Source organism: Aedes aegypti, chromosome 1 (genome assembly GCF_002204515.2).
Source record: "Aedes aegypti strain LVP_AGWG chromosome 1, AaegL5.0 Primary Assembly, whole genome shotgun sequence".
Taxonomy (NCBI): domain Eukaryota; kingdom Metazoa; phylum Arthropoda; class Insecta; order Diptera; family Culicidae; genus Aedes; species Aedes aegypti.
This window is the reverse complement of record NC_035107.1, coordinates 197742394-197763773: the sequence shown is the minus strand read 5'-3', so window position 1 is coordinate 197763773 and position 21380 is coordinate 197742394. Positions and strand designations below refer to the sequence as shown.

Genomic DNA, 21380 nt, shown 5'->3' with positions numbered 1-21380 from the left:
CGCGGATGAATGTCCATTCAGAATGGTCAAGTTGTTGTTACATGCGATGTCTACGAATCTGAAGTTATGAGTTTGAGGCTCTACGGTATTTTGTATTCAATCTATCCATGTGGTAGATATTACCCATAGTTTCTTGGAGTTATGCTAATAAAGATTAATTGTGTTAGTTTCAGGTGTATTTCCTTCTAAACATTTGAAGCTATTTCATGTTATCCTGTCCATTCAATCGCATTTTTATTGTACAAGTACTAAAAAAGTCTACATTTTTGGACTTGCTTAACCTTAACACCTAACTGCGGAGATTTAAAAAAAAACTTGATAGCTTTTGGTATCACAAGGCTGGCTCCGAGTCACGTGATAAATTTCAAAATTTGTTATGGACTTGTACAGCGGAAATGTCTATCATTCTGCTGTACATAATTGTACATTATACTCACAACACTCGACTTTTCATTGTTAATTACCTGAAATGAAGAGAAAACAAGTTTAGTTTTAATGTGATAAGTAATTGATAATATGCAGCTTGAATTTTCCGATTAGAACTATTTCTGAATACATTGTAAAAAACAAACAAAAAACTCTTGAACCAAATATTTTTCAATCAACGCTTGATCCGAATCCAGCTCCCGTTATTCCAAAAACTTCCCATGGGACCGTTCATCGAGCAACTGTGGTTGCGTTTGTCTGTCGTTCACGGCGATGCCTTCAGAAACAAGGGAAAAGCATTTGCTGTCGTTGTGACAAAACCAATTCCCATCCGGACCGAACCAAATCCACCCATTCTGAGTTTGAGCCAGAATCTGAGTGGCAGACAGCTACAGCACAGACAAACTGACGTAACAGTCAAAGAAATTTCCTTTAAACCTATCGCTTGGCCTGCAACCATGTTGCACGAAATACGATTGGGTGCAACATGGTCTGTAGATGGCGCTAATGAGAAACGTCAAACACGAAAGAAAACGATTCACGCGATTGGTTGTCAGATATTGAAACTAATAAATATGAAAGTAATCTATCCGTTGTCGAAATGCCGTCAGTGTTGCATCTGTTTGTCTGTGGCCAACGGTACTCGAGTCTCCATTGGGGACAAAACGGACGAGACGCAAACGAAAGCTGGCTACAACGGAAGAGCTTCATTCCATCAAGGGTTCTTTATTACTGCGACCGGCTGAGAGTGACTGGTAGCTGGATGTCATTCGTGCGTCTTTCCATCCGACCGGGAGATGGAGTCTGCAAAAAGATTGCGGATAGGTTCTCTTCTTCCAAATGTGGCACATTCTGGGTAAATGATGAGTTGAGATGGCGAAAATCTATGAATATGACACAGAGCCCAGGCATCATCACACACGACGCACCAAGGGGTATCTGGAGAATTCAGCTGGCCAAAAGTAATTCAAGAAAACTTCCGCATTATTTATGTTGAGTAAGCAGCAAACCACAGTTTTAACGGCATCCAAAACGAAATTTATAATAATTCTACATAACCATCTAAAACCTTTAAGTACACATGTTGCTACTATTAGAGATGTTCCAATAAATTGATCATATGAAGTTAAGTAAGGGCTCATGCTAGATAAAAATTCGACTTTCAAAAATCACATTGAGGGCATTCAACCAAATGTAAGATAAGTGTAAAATTTCTGAATACACTTATTAACAGAAAATTGAAGCTTTGTCTTTAGTACAAGCTTTTGATCTTCAAACAAATTTTCAGGCCGACCATGTTGTATGCTGTAACAATATGGACTAACTGTTGTAATATCAGAGAAAAAGCTCTGCAGAGGATCAAAACCAATTGAAAGTGATTCTGAAGCTCCCTTACTGGTATAGTATTAATGAGTTACATAGTATCCGAGACACGAATAACAAAAACATAGTTTTAGAATTTAACCAAATTTCAAAAATGACTTTTGTCCAGTTAGATTCGTCAAACAACACTTAGTTCCGCGGTGGTTCCACGTGATTCGTCAAGAACTGCGTCAGTCGAATGATTGACTTGACTGTTACGGCTACGGCTGGATGATGGATAATTCGGAACCGAGAAACGTTGAAATTGATTTCGACTACAGGAAAGATTTTGCGAGTCGATGACTTGTCACGAATCATGTCATGGCTTAGCGTTGGTAATGAACTCACGAAGTACTGCCATGAGTAGCTTTCTTCATTCGATTTGGAGGTGTGGGTGTTGGGAATCCCAACTTGGGATCACAGATATTTGTCGAATTTCAATCAAAACAGCAGAGAACAGCTGACTTCATGATGAAGTGATTAGGTTCTTTTTAGACTGTAATGCATACATTTTCAATGGGGTTTACGTATACTTACAGTAGCAACACATCATAATACCTAAATTTGTTGATTTTTAATGATTTGGAACCGCAGGTAAAATTTATTCTTCTTATTTTTCCTAGCTTTACGTCCCAACTGGAACAGAACCAGCTTCCCAGCTTAGTGCAGCAAGTCATTTGAGAAAATTGGAGTGCCAGGCCTTACAGTGACCAAGCGAGCTTTTGTCAATTCAGAAATTATAAGTTGTGTAGCTGGTTTGTTCAGCAAAGTTATTTACTTTCAGAAGTGACGCAAACTTGTAGAATATACTAACTACCTACCACTTAACGTTTTTGGATTAAAAACACTTATTTTTACTTATTTTTGACTATGAAGAACCTTCTGAAACTCTTAGAAAAAATGATGCAATGTAATAAACATTGGATTACTAACTTTTGTCACTAACTGTATAAACTGCACAATGGTCTGAAAAAAAAAGTTTGGCCACAATCAATTTTTTCGCCTTAAACGAAGAAAAATGTTATCTGAATTTGGTGTTTTAGAAGGGACTATTCACATATTTCGTATCTTTTTTTAACCATTAATTTGAAAGTTAGTTTTTATTATAAATGCAATATACTTTTATCAAAATGTGATGAAGTGTGTATGCATATATTTTAAATGAATTTAGCACGAAATATATCTTAAACACATATATAAAACATTGAAATATTCAAAAAGCTCTAACTTGAAAATCAGCAACTTTCTGCAAAATAATTAAACGTTTTTTGTAATTTCTATGAATGCTTTATGATGTGTTTTATTCGTAATGGTGGCGACATGACGCAAAGTTTTTTTTTCACGTAAAAATGAATGAAAATCACTTGATTGTAATACTGAATACTACTAAAACTTTAACCAAATATGTTTTCTGTCCTCATGCTCGAAAGATGTGCATTGGCGTAAGAAAGGAGGGGCCAGAGGGGGCTTGCCTTCCTCATCTTTTTTTTTTTTTTTGTTTTTTGAAAAATAGGTTATGAGATAATCAGGCCGCATGTTGAATATTTATTTTAAAATTTTCTAGATCATCCCTGTTTGACATGCAAAAGCAATATATAGTTTTGAAACTTCTAATACCTTCTACCTACTGTCAAACCTTTTTTTGTCATTAATATTCCAAATAGACGATGAAATTCACCGAAGCACGTTTTACAATCAGCAAAATTCGTATGATCTATTTGTAGTCGTATTGTTATCTAGAAAACCGAACTCTTAAGTTATTTAATATGACTACAAATTGTATAACAAGCTTCAAGATTTTGTGATCGATAATTGCTGTTTCGAAATATATCCGCTGATTTCCTGTATAATCATCAGTAGGGTTCAATGATACCTTTGAAAGCACCCTAAAATTTTGTTTTTCGTCTATTTAGCAGAGTTGGAAAACGGCATAACAGATATCTGCTCATGAACGCCCAGTTCAAGTCAAAACGCAAACTGTGGCTCATTAAAGGGTAAGAGCATTAATTTTCAACGCAGCACTTTTTGACATATTCATACGATTTTGGCCTACTTTGTATGGAAACCCTCAAGTTGGCGTTGGGATTTATTGTAGGTCGAAAATTAATGATTTTCCCCTACAAGAAAAGGTATCAAACTACATATGTTTTATTTATATTATGCCAAATTTGTTGAACCATCAAGATTTCCTCATAACTTGAGATGAATATGTTCGATATCTGCATTGAAAACCGATTTTCATTTCACGTTCATTTTTTAGCTCTTATAGTTTCATTTTTTTGATTCGATGGTAGAACTTTGGCAGCTACATTAGAACTTTGAAGCTACACAAAACCGGAAAGTTTTTCTAACAATCCCATCAAGGAATTTTCTCTCTATGTGTCTTCCATTGCATCGAGAGAAAATGAGATGAGAAAATCTTCAAATAATAAATATAAATATTTTGTACAGTTAATATTATTGTTGCGATGATTCAACCACAAGCAGTGCACCGTATTTCAGAACAGAACAAAACACATTAAATTTCGATGATCAGCTTGAACTGCAAATTATTATTCATTGAATTATCAATATTTTAACAGTATTGTTACTTACAATTATCAGTGTTTCTTTACGCCTCTTTGATTGGTTTCAAACCTTTATTTAATTAAACTGCTTCTAAATTCGCTCTATCTCATTCAACAACTACTTTACATTCCGTTATTCTACCAGCCAAACAATGTATGCCGTCATCTAGGGTAACCAGCTTTTCCTTCGCGCCAACAATTATTGTTAAAAAAAAATCGTTACAGTAAAATCACAAACATTCTAAGATCGCTTTTGATTCAATTTTTGTCTATAAATCCCGAAGTCACATGCGTAAAGTAAATGTCCTTCATTTATATCTATTCCAATCTCCTAGTTGAAAACTGTTTTTGAAAAAAAAACTGAAGGTCGTATACACAAAAGTCAATTTGGACAAATTGAGATAGAATCGTTCTGGTGGGCTTCGATCCCTAGACTGGGCGCGTTAACCAACTACGCCATTGAACGGGTGACGATTCGATGGTTAAGGCCGTAATAGACATGACAACCCTAGTGGCGTGAAAACTGTTTTTGGGAATTAACTCATGTTTTTTCTCTATGAACATATATTACTCAGTCGTAAATTTAGAGTAGACGCTGCCCGCTCTGGCGGTGGACCTGACTTAAACAGTGCTTCATGGTGTGGTGCAGGATGGAGTGCTTCGTGAAGCCCAAGCAGGACAGTTCGGTTTTGCATTGTCCGATAGATTTTGCTCACGGTTTCGCGCGTGTTTTCGTTGCCGGAGATTTTTTTTTGGGCGTCTTGCTAGGTAGTTCTTCGTGAAGCCCAAGCAGGACGGTTCGATTTTGCGTCGTCAGATAGGTTTTGCTCACGGTTTCGCGCGTGGTTTCGTCGCCGAGCGTCTTGCTGGGTGTTTTGGAGCGTCTTGCTGGGTAGGTATTTGAGTAGGCACAAGCAAGCCGGTTTGTTTTCGGGACGCCAAGAAGTTTTGCTGTCAGTGCCAGTTTTGTGTTCAGTCGAGGATGGATTACCCAACTGGTGAGTTCGTTTCATGCTTGTGATAACATTTTTTTTCTTGAAAGCGTAACTTTTATGTAATATTAAAACAAACTTTGTATGGTTCGTCACTATAAGTGTCGGCATTATGCTTTTTTCTTATACATTTTCAATTAACATATATTTTTCTCTTTTTGACATTATTAAAAATTATCTTTTGAATTGTTCGACATTGTGAATGTTGACGTATTTTTTAAAACTTCTACCATATCGAGACAAAATGCACAGTAATACTCATATATAATTTTCAAACAAACTATGTATAGTTCGTCACTACAAGTGTCGGCGTTATTTCTGTTTCATATAATTTAAAATATATACATGTAATTTTCAGTTTTCGTCATTAACATCTTTTGAATTGTTCGACATTATAAATGTTGACGTATTTTTTAAAGCTTCTACCAAAAACTTCTCGAGACAAAAATACAATACTAGCTTTAAATATAAGTCGTATATTTCCCCCTTATCCATGGATCGCATCATCGACCAGAGGTGACTCCCAGATCTTTTCCTCCCTCACTAATAAACACCCTTCCCGTGGTGATTGTGGAGATGCAGAGGTATTCTCGGTCTCTAGAAGCAACAATCATTACACCCTAACATTCCTTCCCCATCCCAACTGACTGTAAGGACTTGGCCGGCGCCGTTATTGATCAATAATATTAGATCTGCTAAAATTGCACTTCGAGAGTAAGCGGAAACTCCCATCCCTTATTCATTTGGATCGTAGTGCAATTCTTACCAGTTTCGATCAATCACGGAGTAGCAACCATTGATATGTACAGTCAGTCTATGCTATGCTATGCTATGCTATAAACATATATTACTCAGTCGTAAATTTAGTTGGAGTTGAGACTTTTAATATTTCGATTTTGTGTAGCGGCTCAAATGTTCGAACAGCGGTAACAGCGTGTAAATTGGAGGTCGACAGCTCTATAGGAAAAAACACGTTTCAATATTTATATTTGGCGATAGCCATACAGCTTTAACTGTAACAGAGAAGGTATTTCATGTTAACATCTTGGGATTTTTACTGATAATATGTTTTACCCGTTTAGAGGTTTGGATAAAGAAGGCAAATGGAATGCTGAGTAACAAATAATCGATATTTTCAAACGGGCATTAATTCTGTTTGACTTTTTGGCTTCAAGAGTTGATTATAATATTATTTTGGTTGAATGTGTAACCAACACAACATTTAACCCGTATAGGCCTGAGTGAAAGAAAAATTACTAAAACTCTCACCGCTCAGCGAATACCTAACGGATTTAAATTATTTTTTGTCAGTATACTGGTACACATATCTAGTTTCTAAAAGTGGTCATAGGATCTCGGGAATGTTCATGTGGCCGGAGTTATTGCGGTGGATCACTGGGTCAGGTCGGGTGTCAAGGGTTGTGTGCTTCTGTGCCCCTGGAGGTAGGCAAATTTTAAGTCACAGATAATTTCCAGAATTGGCTATAATGTGGCCACTATATCAAGGAGTTTTAAGAAAAACGCATCAACGTAAACCTTCTGACAATCGATCAAATTGAATAATTATGTCAACTGCAGTTGTTGGATCCTACAAATGACCATTTCCAGGTGCCCGGGATGCCTCAAATTTAGGATTAAATGCACAATTTGTATCTCAACATCTGTGACAAGCTTATGGGAACGCATTTTAGTGACCTATTATGTTCGATCTATACTTTTAGATATTTGAAACAGTTTAGTACCTAACAAATCTAGAGCCGGTTCTTCAGGGCATTAAGTCCGAGTGGTCACATCCACAATATTCTAAACGGTTCAATACTCTTTATTTATAATGTTGAATATCAGATCTTAATGATTTATTCAAATTAAAATTATTGCCATTGGAAATAAATTAAGACAACTTGGCATGTACCAAAAAAACGCCTTTTTCTACCCGACTTGACCCAGTGACCCACCGCAATAACTCCGGCTACAGGAATATTCTCGAGTTCCTCCGACCACTTCTAGAAACTAGATATGTGGGCCAGTATGCTGACAAAAAAATTACTTGAATCCGTTAAGTATTTGCTGAGTGGTAAGAGTTTTATTATTTTTGCTTTCACTCAGGCCTATACGGGTTAAAACTACATACTGTTTACATACTCAAGTTAAACAGTAAAAGCATGTTAACTTATTAGCATGGTGAACTTAATTTTCTCCTATAAGTTACATTTTGAATCTTCGTGTTTTATCTGAGTTCTATGTAGTTTCAATCTGGAAAGAAAACGTTATATTTGCAAAATATACCTGAACTATTAGGAGGCAGTCAAAATTGAAATAGCAAAGGAGATGGTTCTTTTTCAGAAATAGTAAAATCGAAAATTTGAAGCGGAAAAGCGTTGCGGATGACAAAACAAACACATAATGCTACATATACACAATATACTTGATTTCTGTTCTTTACTTTCAATATATCATCTTATTCTCAAGTAATTCCCGTTTTTTTCTGATTTTCCATTCGATTTCACAGTTCTCCACTACCAGCTTGTAATGGAAGTTTGAGATACTTGAAAACACAGCGTAGCAAGGTGAATGAGTGGAATTCAAACTCCTGTGTTGTCGCTCAACGGTTGATAATGGAAACTGATTGTTCGAAAGGTCTTGGAAAATTACGTAAATCGTGAGCGTTCTACAATAGAAGTAGAAAACTATAGAGGACGAATATCGACAGCGACACCAGCGATACTTTTCCTCTATAGGTAACTATCTCTATTCGATCCACCACCTCCAATGGCCACGGCGTCCCAAAGTCTAATGGCTTTTCACGCCTATGAAGATGTGTTGAACTTGTAGACGGTGCATAAAATTATGGAAATGTAGCATTCCTTAATTATGAATTCTGTACTCTATTTCATTATCAAATTTTTTATTTTTTTGACTTCATCCAAGACTGCATAAAAGTTCAGGAAATTTAAAATTTAGTTCAATTCTAATCAAGGACCATAGGTTTAATTTAAAATGATAAAAAAACATATAAATCTCAAAATCATTCTTCGTACTGTTGGCCGCCTCTTTATATGGAGCCCGAACATTGTGCACTAACCACATATGCGATTGTAAGCTGAAAATATATATTTTACAATATTTATGTAACACCGAGATCGTTTGCATTTCTGTTGTCCTATACTGTGTAAGTTTCCAGCTCTTGGTGAGTAAACTGATCGAGATCACCTCATTAAGCCACCTTTACAAGCTTTCTGGAGCTTTCATAGATCAGTTCATACCAGCTACGATTATCAGTGGAAATAGTTTCCACGCGCATGACTGATCGGCCCACCCAAAACCACTACGCAAGCGATGATGACTACCCAACAAAAAGCAAGATGTGCGAATGAGACTGAACGTAAACAAATATTTAGTTGTATGCGCAGCGTGAGCTTTCGAGTTTGTTATTCTGTTTATTGTATAATGTGCGTTAACATAAATGGAATGCATTGCACACAGCTTACCACAGTAACTAATATTGAGAAAAAGAATACGAAGATTGAGTATGGTTGTTTTGTCTGAAATGTAAAGCGTCTTAAAAAATTGGTTAAGTCTTAATTGGTAAAATGAATTTTTTCTCCTTGAATTATCTGTATTTCTGTATCCTGGAGCAAAATATCTGTATTTTCAATTCTACAGAATGAAGATAGAAACGACAAAAACCCAAGAAATTCAAAAATATATATTTCCGGTTTTGCTCAAATATTTGTATGAATCTGTATATTTTTGGTAATTAATAAATAAAAATTCGGTATCCAAAATTCCAAAATCTGTATATCTGCATTTTTGCAAAAAAAACCTGTGTTTTTTTTACAGATTCTTGGTCCCAAAATATTCAACAAATACAGATAATCTACATATATATGTGGCAACCCTGCCAACACTGTCGTCTACTTTTTGATTCAACAATCAAACTAGTAAGTACAGTTTTGTCTCGAATTCCGAACATGACTCATATTCCAAACACTCGAGTTGTAAAATAGATTTTTTAAGAAAGCCAGCAATATTTCTTCACAATTGATCAATCCTTTTATGATTCTTGTCCTTTACATTAAAACGTTGTGAAAATATCAAGAACAGTCCACTTTTTATGACTCAATGTATGAAGGAACATCGCATCGTAGGGAGGTATTGTGTTATGGAACATAATACTGTGTTTCAAAGCATCATCATGGTAGCCTTGATCAAGTTAGGAATTCTTATTTTACTTTGGCTCTCTAACTCGATATGGAGATATGTGACATATACTAAGGTAGAGCTGACTGTATTACCTTTGAAATCATCACTGTTCAAAATATGAGTCATGTTCGGAATTAAAAATAAAACGATTTTAAAAGGTATGTCTTTAAATTTTCTATCTAGAGACAACATATTCAATGCCCAATCGTGTTACAGATATCTTTTATAAAATACGAAACGATTGAGGACGAGTCAACGGATTCATGAAATTATTTCACTGTTGCGTTGTTGAATGGTTGCAACATGTTCGTGCACAGAAAACATATAGAAAAGTCTCCGGAATAGTCGATAAAACGAAAGAAAACTAATCTGTTATTTTGTATGGAAGATTGCATGTCATTTTTCAACAGCCTACATGGCAAGACAAGGTTTGCCGAGACCACTAGTATGATTATAGATAAGCATGTTCTTTTTTCTCAACCATCGCAGATTTTATCTCGACCTGAATAAAACGTTCCTCATAATATTCTAAAATTACTTGCGAAGTTTCAGTTCAATGCTTCTAAATTTCAAGCATCATCAAGAGTTTTACTAAATTAGGTGAGTTCATTGGATGGATCTCATTTCCCGGGAAATGTTTCCGGGATTGGGAACTCTAATTCGTATATCGTGTGGCAGGTACGATTATACTCTTTGCCCAGGAAAGTCAAGGAAATTTCCATTACGAAAAGATCCTGGACCGACCGGGATTCGAACCCAGACACCTTCAGCATGGCTTTGCTTTGTAGCCGCGGACTCTGAGGCTATACAAAATAGCAGGAGTAAACAAAGCTTTCACTCAATAACTGCGAGTATGCTCATAAGAACACTAAGTACAAGAATTATTTCAAATTTTAGTAAGAATGTGAAGCAATTAAAAGTAAAATACAGTACAAAGATTTTGATAATGTTGAGAATCCTTTCTCCACTCTATCACTCTACTTTTATTCCAGCACAAAAGCTTCGTATTGGGCACATACTTTTTCCAACCAGATAATTAAAAACTGATGTTTTACATTACAAGCATATTTTACAATTTAAACCATGATGATTATCCTACTACTAATCGGTTGGATTATTAAATCCTCCCCTCCCATGACCTCCGCAAATCGTTCCAGGACGAACGTGTTTATCATGGCAGTTGCGTGATAAATCATGTCTCTAATCGAGATAATGCACTCGGCACCCGTTACCTGCAACGTCATGAATACCTCTTCCCGAGAGCGACGACCGACCGTCGGAAATGGGGTAAATAATCACGTATGTGAATATTATCACTGGCCAAAGTTAGCATCAGAGGAGAGCAGCAGCAGTTGGTTCTCAACGTGGCGAATGATTTATGATATTTCGATTCGATCTATATCTAATTGGAACAGCTTCGACCGTACTCAATTAGCACTCTCATGAGTGCTTTATGGACTTGGGATATGCACTTTGAATGTCGATGGTGTTATCGTCACCGATTTTGAAGAGTGGGTTGCAGATGAATGTGATGCTCTTGATTGTCGGAATGTGTCTTAAAGTGGGATATTTGAATTCGTAATCTGTTGGAGAAACCGTTATCTTCTTATGTGAAGAAATATGAGGATTGTTTCTATTGTCTTACACAAGATTCACATAGTAAACAAAACAGCGTTCACAAAAAATATATATTGTTTTTGAAAATAACTACTACTTCTTCTTTGCATTAGGATCGAGGTTCCCACATGGACTAAGCATCATTCCAAACATAACATTCTTTGATTATATCTAGGTGTTTTGTGTTATTAGACAACACTATCATCCTGATTTTCTAAAACGAATTTAAGATTTTATTAACATTTTGATAACAACATATTACATTTAATTTGCCGTAGCAGTTCGGATGTTTACAGGTGAGTTGGTTTCACCTGCTTATAAGAGAAAAAACACGTTTTCAATTTACTTAACCTAACTTACGCATTGATCGTGGCAATAGGAGATTGTAACGATTTTTGCCTGAAGTTAGTAATTATTTTATTTGACATTTGTTCCAATGTTTCAATATTGGATATTCTATGTAACTCATTGGTATTATACCAGGGAAGAAGCTTCAGAATCATTTTCAAAATTTTATTTTGGATTCTCTGCAGAGCTTTCTTCCTGGTATTACAACAGCTAGTCCATATTGGAACAGCATACAACAAGGCTGGCCTGAAAATTTGTTTGAATTTCAAAAGCTTGTTCATAAGACATTGATTTTCTATTAATAAGGGGATATAGACATTTTACATATTTGTTACACTTGGCTTGAATGCCTTCAATGTGATTTTTGAAAGTTTAATTCTTTTCTAGCATGAGCCCTTAAGTATCTAGGGTTTCATCTGACCAATTTATTGGAACCCCTCTCATCGTGACAATATGTCTACTTGAAGGTTTTAAATAAATAGCTTTTGGTTTATGTGGGAATATTATTAGTTGAGTTTTGGAATCATCAGGAGAAATCTTCCATTTTTGCAAGTTTGAAGAAAAAATATCCAAACTTTTTTGCAATCGTCTACAGATGACACGCAGACTTCGTCCTTTAGCGGAGAGGCCTGTGTCATCCGCAAACAAGAATTTTTGACATCTCCAATTTAATTCAGGTAAGCCAGATGTGAAAATATTGTATAATATTGGTCCCAAAATGCTGCCTTGGGGAGCACCAGCTCTTACAAAAAGTCTTTCAGATCTAGAGCTCTGATAATTAACCTAAAGTGAACGATTTGACAAATAACTTTGAATTATTCTAACAATGTATGTTGGAAAATTAAAGTTTTTTATTTTACAAACAAACTTTCATACCAAACACTGTCGAATGCTTTTTCTATGTCCAGAAGAGCAAGACCAGTAGAATAACCTTCAGATTTGTTGGAATGGATCAAATTTGTTACACGTAAAAGTTGATGAGTGGTCGAATGTCCATGGCGGAATCCGAACTGTTCATTGGCAAAAAAAAAAATAATTTTAGTTGATGTGGATCATCATTCTATTCAAAATTACCATTTCAAAAAGTTTACTAATGGAGGAAAGCAAACTGATTGGAAGCTTCTGCGGGATTTTTGTCTGGTTTTAAAATTGGAACAACCTTAGCATTTTTCCATTTGTCAGGAAAATACGCTAATTGAAAACATTTGTTGAATATATCAACTAAGAATGTTAAGCTACTCTCTGGAAGTTTCTTGATGAGGGTGTAGAAAATTCCATCATTGCCAGGAGCTTTCATAGTTTTGATTTTTTTAATAATAGTTCTCACTTCTTCCAAATCAGTCTCCCAAGCATTTTCGAAAACGTTCTCTTGATTGAGAATAGTCCTGAGTGACTAGATTTTTAATTGGACTAGTAAGTCCTAAATTAAAATTGTGTGCGCTTTCAAACTGCATAGCAAGCTTTTGAGCTTTTTCGCAATTAGTTGGTGATAATTTGTTTTCCTCTTTCAATACCGGTATTGGCTTCTGAGGTTTTTTTTCAAAATTTTAGATAATTTCCAAAATGGCTCAAAGCCAGGGTGAGAAATTTTATTTTCAAAATTTTTGTTTCTTAATTGTGAAAAACGTTTCTTGATTTCTTTCTGAAAATCCTGCCATATAATTTTCAGGATCGCGAGTGCGTTGAAATTGCCTTCTCCTCACGTTTTTGAGACGGATCAAGAGTTTAAGATCATCGTCTATAATCGCGGATTCAAATTTTACTTCACATTTTGGAATTTCAAAGCTGCTGGCTTCAACAATCGAATTTGTTAAAGTTTCAAGAGCATTGACAACACCAAGTTTTGTTTGTCAAGAAATGTTAACATCAAGATAAGAGTCAATATATGTCTCATAAATTCCAGTCGGCACGAAAATAATTGAAAGTGGAGCTGATAGGATTGAGAATCGCTTCATGGGATATTTGAAATGTAACAGGGACATTATCAGAATCAAAATCAGCATGAGTAACTAATTGGCTACAAAGATGACTAGAGTCGGTTAAGACCAAGTCAACCGTAGATGGATTTCTTGAAGAGGAAAAACATGTAAGGCATTACTTTGAGAACTATTCCTTGACCGTTGTTTGGCATTAAAGTCACCAATGACAAAAAAAATTTGACTCATTGCGAGTCAATTTTCTCAAGTCAGTTTGGAGCAAATTTACTTGCTGTCCAGAGCATTGAAAAGGCAAATAGGCAGCTATGAAAATATATTTATCAAGCTGTGTTTCAACAGAAACACCTTAAGTTTCAAAAACTCAAGTTCCAAATGACGAGAACAGTTGACGTTTTATACGCCTAAATATGTTTCAGTAATAACTGCTATATGCACGTTATTGGCTGTAAGAAAATTGAACAGCTCGTCCTCTCAACCACTCAAAGAACGAGCATTCCAATTTAAAATATTTAAATTATTATTTATTGAATCCATTAGAAAAACGTAATTGGACTTATGATTGCCGCCGCAATTCGAGCATATATATTTGGTGGTATCTTCCTTCACTGGACAGACGTCCTTAGCGTGAGAAGAACCTCCGCAAATCATGCATTTAGCATCCATGCGGCAATTTTTTGTACCATAGCCCCACTTTTGGCACCGACGGCATTGAGTGGGGTTCTGGTAATTTCCTCCAGTTTTCTGGAAATGTTCCCATGTCACACGGACATCGAACATAAGTCTAGATTTTTCTAAAGTTTTAATATTATTTAGATTTTTTTGTTAAAGTGAACTTAATAATATTCTTGAAAAAGCCCTTTCTGAACAATGCCAGATTGTTTTTTTTTTTCATAATGATTACTTGGACTGGGGAAAATCCAAGTAAATAATGCATTCCATTTTTGCTCCCTTCAGGTGACTTATAGCCACTTGAGAGACCTTTCAAGACGACTTTGAACACACGTTCAGTTTTGTCGTCATGAGTAAAAAAATTGTGCTTCTTCTCTTCAAGATGTTTGAGAAGAAGTTCGCAATCTTTAAGAGTTTCCGGCAAAACGCGACAGTCTCTTTTTTGCGATTTGGAAATGGACCCTGATTCCCCTAATGGAGTTCAAGATCTCCTGCCTGAATTCCGCAAATTCGGAACAACTGACCACGATAGGCGGTACTCTTTGCTTCGGAAAATTTGTCTAGACTCTAGAGCATCGAATCGTTTGCAAATTTCGATGCAATTATCAACATTATCCAATTCACCCTTGGAAGAAAGTTCGCATTCCGGAGAAGCGTCCTTTCTTCCATTCTTGCCATGTTTAGTGACAGTTTTAAATCCCACTTTTTTGGAAGGAAGTTGTGAATTCAGAGATTCACCCATGTTTAGTGAATAAACGGAGGTTTTTCCCAAGACGGTGTCCAAGAAGGATTACCACCGCTAGCTTTCGCCAACGGGTCCCACGAAAAATCGAAAGCACGGGTCCAAACAAGGATCGTAAAGGGATCAATAGTAGAAAAAATAGTACTGAAAAGTACCGTTTTTAATTTTAGCACTGAAAAGTACTGTTTTTGTAGCACTGAAAAGTACTGTTTTACTGCTTTAGATAGTTTTTAAAGAAAAACTTCCAAAAGCAGAGAGAATTCGTGTACGCACAGCACGAAGGTACGATGCGCACTGCTGAGCTTGACAATTTTATTTTATAGAATCTTCTTTAATTGATATCCTACAGGACGATGAGATGCACCCGATCTATACATATTAAGGTCAAATTACTCCAGAACGTTGAAACTGCTTGGAATTTTCAGCTAATGTCCTACAGGTCTGACCTTAATAAGACATGGTCAAACTCCATGACGCCAATGGAGCTTAACAATTTTGATTGATGTCATGAAGGACGTTGATATGCAACTGATCTCTTTAGGATAAGGTCACATTAGTCCAGGGTCTAGATCCTGCATGAAATTTTCAATTAATACAGGGTGTACATGATCTACATAAGATAATAACAAATTACTCTTATGCGTTTTGAAAGCTTGTATTTTACAATTGATATTCTTCAGGGCGTTTAGATGCACCTAATCTGCTTGAAATAAAGTCAAATTACTCCAGGGCGTCGATACACAGCATGAAAATTTCGATTGATTTTCCACAAGGCGTTGAGATGTTACAGATCTCGCAAAGATCTATGTGGAACAAAGTCAAGTTACTCCAGAGCGTCGGCACAGATGGATCAATTGATGTCGTACAGGGCGTTAATATGCACCTGATCTATATAGAATAAGATCAAACTATTCCAGGACGTTAAATGCAACTGATCTATTCAAGACAAGGTCAACTTACTCCAGGGCGTTGATACAGCTTGACAATTTCCATCAATAGAAACCACAGGGCGTTTAGTTGCACCTGATACAACAAAGTTAAATTAATTCAGGTCGATGATACATCTTGAGTTTTCATTTGATGTTCCAAAGGGCGTTGAGAAAAAATCTGAGAAAAGCTTCTTAGTCGTCGACTAAGAGTCTTGATCGTCGTCGACAGGGCTTGATAGGAAACTGTGAATATTATTTATGATTATGAAAGCTTAAAATGTTCCCATTCTAAACCAGCACAATTCCAATGTTTTCCATACATAATATGGATTGAAAGCTTGCATTTAACTATGAGCATTTTTTTTTCTTAGGCAGTGCTTCTACTCTAGAACGATTTTTGGAAGAATATATCAATACACATCGTTCTTGAAAATCTAGTAAATTCTCACAAATAAATTTAAAAGTTGCTAGCATTCAAAGCTAGTCACCAAAAAGGAAGCCTTATTTTCTAATTTTATTTTCAAGAGTCCAGATTTCATCATCTAGAATATCCACAGAAACAAATTTGAAAAATTGAGTGTATTCTTATTTCCCTTTAACGAGATGCTCATCTCGGGGCCAACGACTTTACTTTCCACTCGTCACTATAAAATCATAAGTGAATATCTTGCGTATGAGATTCGACCCCAGGTTCTCGACGCGGGAGGCACATGTTCGAACCACTACACTAGGCCCATCTCTAAAATTATTGAGTATATGTTAACTCCTTATTTACACTAAAATCGCATTTCTCGATGAGTAAAAAATAAATTTTCTAAAATGGTCGTGCAAATTTTTTAATATTTTATTTCTAAACATATTTTGACCATTTCAAACATAAAATTAAAATTATTTTCAAACTGTAGTCAAATTTTAATCATTAAGGTTGTTGTTCTTGTATTCAAATCTTAATCGAGCTCTCCACCGAGTGCAAAATCATTTGAGATCTATCTCAAAAATCTCAAGTTAGAGATGTTTACACTAGAAACATAAATTCTGATGGAAACTAATCAAAACCCACAAATCTGAGATACAAGATATGAGAATATGATATGTATCTAACACAACATAATTCATGTTCAATAGAGTCCATCAACAAACTTACAAATGCTAATAACCACAACTTTGTCTAGGACCGGCAATCAACTTCTACACACACCTTACTTTTTCCTTCGAAAATAAAGTTCATTTAACATCTAAGGATGCAATGAGTCAAAAAAGAAAACCCATTTGAATTTAAGGCAATTTTATATTGAAATTTTTTTATATAATATTGGCTCTGGGGGTGAACCCTAAAACTCCCACCGTGACTTCACCACTGTTTTCAACAAGTCGTAAAAAATCTTACGGTATTCTGGTAAGCAATGAAACTCAATGGACAACTGTGGACTTTCAACAGCAAATCTTTGCAGTATTTCCATTATTCATTCATTCATTCGAATTCCTCAAGAAACATGTACGCCGTCTCCGTCAGGAAATAAACAGAATGTTTTACCAGACATTGCAACAGTTTATTTTTCATAAATTTTTTGAAGAATAATTCATCTTAAAAATATTTATTTTGGTAAAATATATTCTATCCTCTACTTTACCTTAATATTTTTTTTTACCAAATTTTAACCACGAAAAAGACAGTGATGACTAACAAAGAACACCTAGGAATGAGAAATGAATGTAATATTTGAAATAACACTAAAAAAGAAATAAAAAAAAAAACTAGCCGCCTCCAGCAAGGCTTTACCGCTTTACCGATACACATTTTCCAACTGTGCTAAAAATTGCACAAGAAAACATTTATGACATCAATCGATTCGACAGCTTTTCCTCCCGTCACATTTTGCTTTACCCAGGTTCCCACGTTCACAGTGGATGGCGAAAATTGATACGACAAAACAGCAAATTACGGATCAATAAAACATCAGCTGGAAATACTTTGGAAAATTGTTCTGGTCACGTGCCTTTGCAGTTTGGCGAAAAACAGAGCGATTGGCAATAAATAGCCAATACGTCGTTTGTCGCCAACCGGTGCAATAAATAGTCTACGCTAGTTTTCCAAACGAGCCGGAAACCATACAACACCAAGCAATGGGCAAATGGCTAATAACTAAAACCAAACATGACGAATGCAAGAAAATCGATTTTGGATGTTTGATATTAGTCACATGTTACCTCATGGCAACCCTGCCTGCAGCATCACGTTCGTTATAGTCGAAGAATGGTACTGTATGGATGGAGCTAATAAGCGTTGGTCAAAGGTGTTAGTCTTATTTGTTCTTCTCATCTGTTTTAAAGTGATTTTGTTTTTCTACCACATTGAACAGTGAGCAGATATTATTAGAGGAGGTGCTTGCTCAGATGACGGCATCGCGTGGAGTGTTTCACATGCAGTCATATGTCAATTAGCTGATAATCAAATCATCAAAATTCGGCACAACTTCTTCTGAAGTTTGGTCCAATATTCGGCGTTATAATCAATACAGTTCCCCCGACGCAATAAATTGTTGGTGTTCAGTGTTCTCGAATGAGTGTGAAGTGGGTGTGTGTTCAGAGGTGTCGAATTCATGACCATTTGTTTCACGTACCGTTTGATAGCTTTGTGAACGGTTGAAGATCTCTCCAACTCCAATTGCTTTGTCCGATCGAGCAGAGGAAGAAGCTCCGGAACCGTTTACAGCTCGGAACTGATTGCGCCGGAGATGGGCAGCCGACCGTCAGGAAGTAAACACACCAACCGCGGCAATAGCTGAGCCAGTTCAGTTGTACACCACGATAAACACCGCACAACGCACTCGTCGACGACACGACACTCGATTCGTTAACACACACAGTACAGAAACTCAAACCGAACTGTGTGTCTGAACGCGGTGGGACTTGATGCGAATCACACTGAAAGGGGTTCCCTCACGGCGCACACACTTGCACTTGCTTTGGTCCCACCGAGATAGATGCTCCACACGGTTCAATATTAACTACACACTGTAGTAAGCTTAGTTGATGACCGACGTTCACACAGTTAGAAAGTGGGAACCAGAGTGAGATAGAGATAGAGCGGCCGTCGTATGTGAAGTAGTTGTAAAGGGGAGCTTTTTTTCGAATAAATTTCCTTCCTCTAGGAATGTTGGGCGGAGGAGTTCTAGTCGTCGGTGGGTTTGGAAGGGTAAAGTTTCGGGAGTTCCCGGAGGCACGCACGCACGATACGGAGCACGCTGCACGCAGTAATGCTACCTCGCCAAAGTCTGTGTCGTCGTGTTTCTGGGTTTGTGGAGTTTCGTAGGTACCTGTCACTATACGGCGGCGGGAGCGAACACACTACTGTCCCAGTCGGACTGCGAACCGTGCGAGATCGTGCTCGGGAACCACCATGCGTCGTCAGCCGTGAGTTTTCGTTGTATGGAAATCGTCGTGTGCGAAGGGGAGTCAGAGCGAGCATGAGAGAAACCACCCGCCACGTGCTTGTAGTTGTCAACGAACACTACGATACAACTGCCTTTCGTCCGTGTTTGTTCCACCAGCAAAAGCTCCCGAACGATACACTGTAAAAATTGTCTTCTTCACTTTGTCAAGCTTTTACTCTAAAATCCATATCTTCTACTTGCGGTTATCACAATCGGACAATCATATTCAAAAGTCGATCGAATCTGCTCATTTCATCTATCTTCATTCATGCTCATCGATTATAATCACTCTCTGTTCAGCACTGTAGCTGTCAAATCACATCTGCCACCACAATACAAACGGTGACGTAATAATGACGCATGCGCATTCAACCCCCCTTTCTCCCCCTTTGGACAGACTACCGATTTTTTAGATAGGCTCACGTGTGGTTGTCCTGGCGTGTACGGGGCCAATTCATAGCCCTACAATCGAGAAGTCGTGCGTGTCAGCAGCTATTATCTAATCTCTGTCCGGTAGATTTCTTCACGGCTTTCCAACCAAAACAAAATCAATACCAATTAAATACGCACTGACGGAAGTTCACCTTCTGAAATTCACCAACTTTTTCCCGAAAGAATTGTTCTTCCGACGGCGATTCTCACCTTTTCAGCAGATCGAAAACTACACTGCGGATTGCCTGCCTCACTTCCGTCTAATTGATCTGTGTCAAACCAACCTTAGAACGAAAACTTTCCTCGGAAGCGCTGAACTGAATCCTTCCAAAAAACTTTACACTTTCTGGACACCGAAAAAACACAACACAACACACTCCCGCACCGAGGAACTTCTGACAGTTTTCCGGACCGTCTCCGACTCCAACTTTTGCCACGAACAACCGGAAGGACGACGATAAACACGGTAAAGAGACGACGACGAGGACTACAGTGACCCCACGCAGTTGAATCACCCACAATTTATGAATCAGCTGACTTCAAAAAACAAAATTATTATCAAACTTGTCACAAAACATCACAGAATTATTTTTACTGATAAGAAACTATGTGTAAAAATAATTCTGTGATGTTTTGTGACAAGTTTGATAATAATTTTGTCTTTTGAAAGCAGCTGATTCATAAATTGTGGGTGATTCAACTGCGTGGGGTCACTGTACGATGAACCCAAAAACCGAGGAAAATAGAGACACATACAGCACTTTTGCACCATCGAAAAAACGGAACGAAAACGGCAACCCGTGATGATGAGTGGAGCGTATTCTAGTACGGCTTTTGTCTCGTCCGTGTTATTTTTCCTGAAGTTGTGTGTTTGACGTCGCGAAGGGCTGATGATGAAGATGGTGAAGGAGACAACGGTGACGCGGAAGCGATAGGGACGAAACTTTTCCAAATCCGTACAGGGCTCTGCTTTCCCTTCAGCGTGAAACTTGAACTTGCTCTTTCTCTTCGGCTGCGAAAGCTCACCGACAATTACTACAAGAGACCTCACCACCAACACCAGCTAGCACGTGGACAAGGACAAGGACACCCTTATCGGAGAGGGGAATCGTACACTGGAAGGTTTTCCCGCTTTGAGTCAACGAGCGAGACAAGGACGGAAAGGGAACTGGAAAATGCGTGAAGCTTATTCTTTCAAGAGGCACCTCTTCGCAAGTTTCGTCGACTGAGAGAGAATTATGAGGCAGAAAAGCTCCACACTTACACTTGTACAGAAGGAACGTCAGAAGAACATGCTTTCCGAATCGATCCATTCAGAGTGGCGGGTGGAACTGTAGGATAAAATTCTTCATGCTGAGTTAGATACCACCCAGCGGTGTTCTAAGCTCGGCGATATTGACCGAGGGATTACCAACAGTTGTAAACATTGACGATGTGCCTGTGAACCGTTCAGTTGATAAGACAGAATTACTCAGTATTGGGATCTCATACGGGTTGGCTAATTTCTGCTTGGGGGAACCGTGTTTATTGATTTGGAAAACGGGTGTGAAGAACCGTCAAATTATGACGTTGTAACCTATCTAGATATGAGTTTCCCACTGGCTTTTCTCTCCGGCGAAGCCGAAGGTCGTTGCTTTGAATTAGGCGTTATTTATAACGTAATCCATTGGCAAATCGTTCAGAAATGTTAAAATTATTCATTTAGAAACTTTTGGAAGGGAA

The 21380-nt window shown here is 37.3% G+C and overlaps 1 protein-coding gene across 9 annotated transcripts in view; it reads right to left on the bottom strand.

Moving 5' to 3' along the window:
- LOC5569269 (complexin) overlaps nucleotides 1-20148 on the bottom strand; it is an 865751-nt gene extending 845603 nt beyond the window's left edge. For 4 of the 9 annotated variants that reach the window (XM_021856799.1, XM_021856811.1, XM_021856763.1 and 1 more), the window contains exon 1: nucleotides 19869-20148. The gene's annotated coding sequence lies outside the window, so the exon portion shown is untranslated. Of the gene's footprint in view, nucleotides 1-18559; nucleotides 19045-19109; nucleotides 19135-19649; nucleotides 19748-19868 lie in introns of those variants that run through there. The other 5 variants (XM_021856779.1, XM_021856794.1, XM_021856785.1 and 2 more) reach the window with 5 other exon arrangements.
- Nucleotides 20149-21380: the final 1232 nt, after the last annotated feature.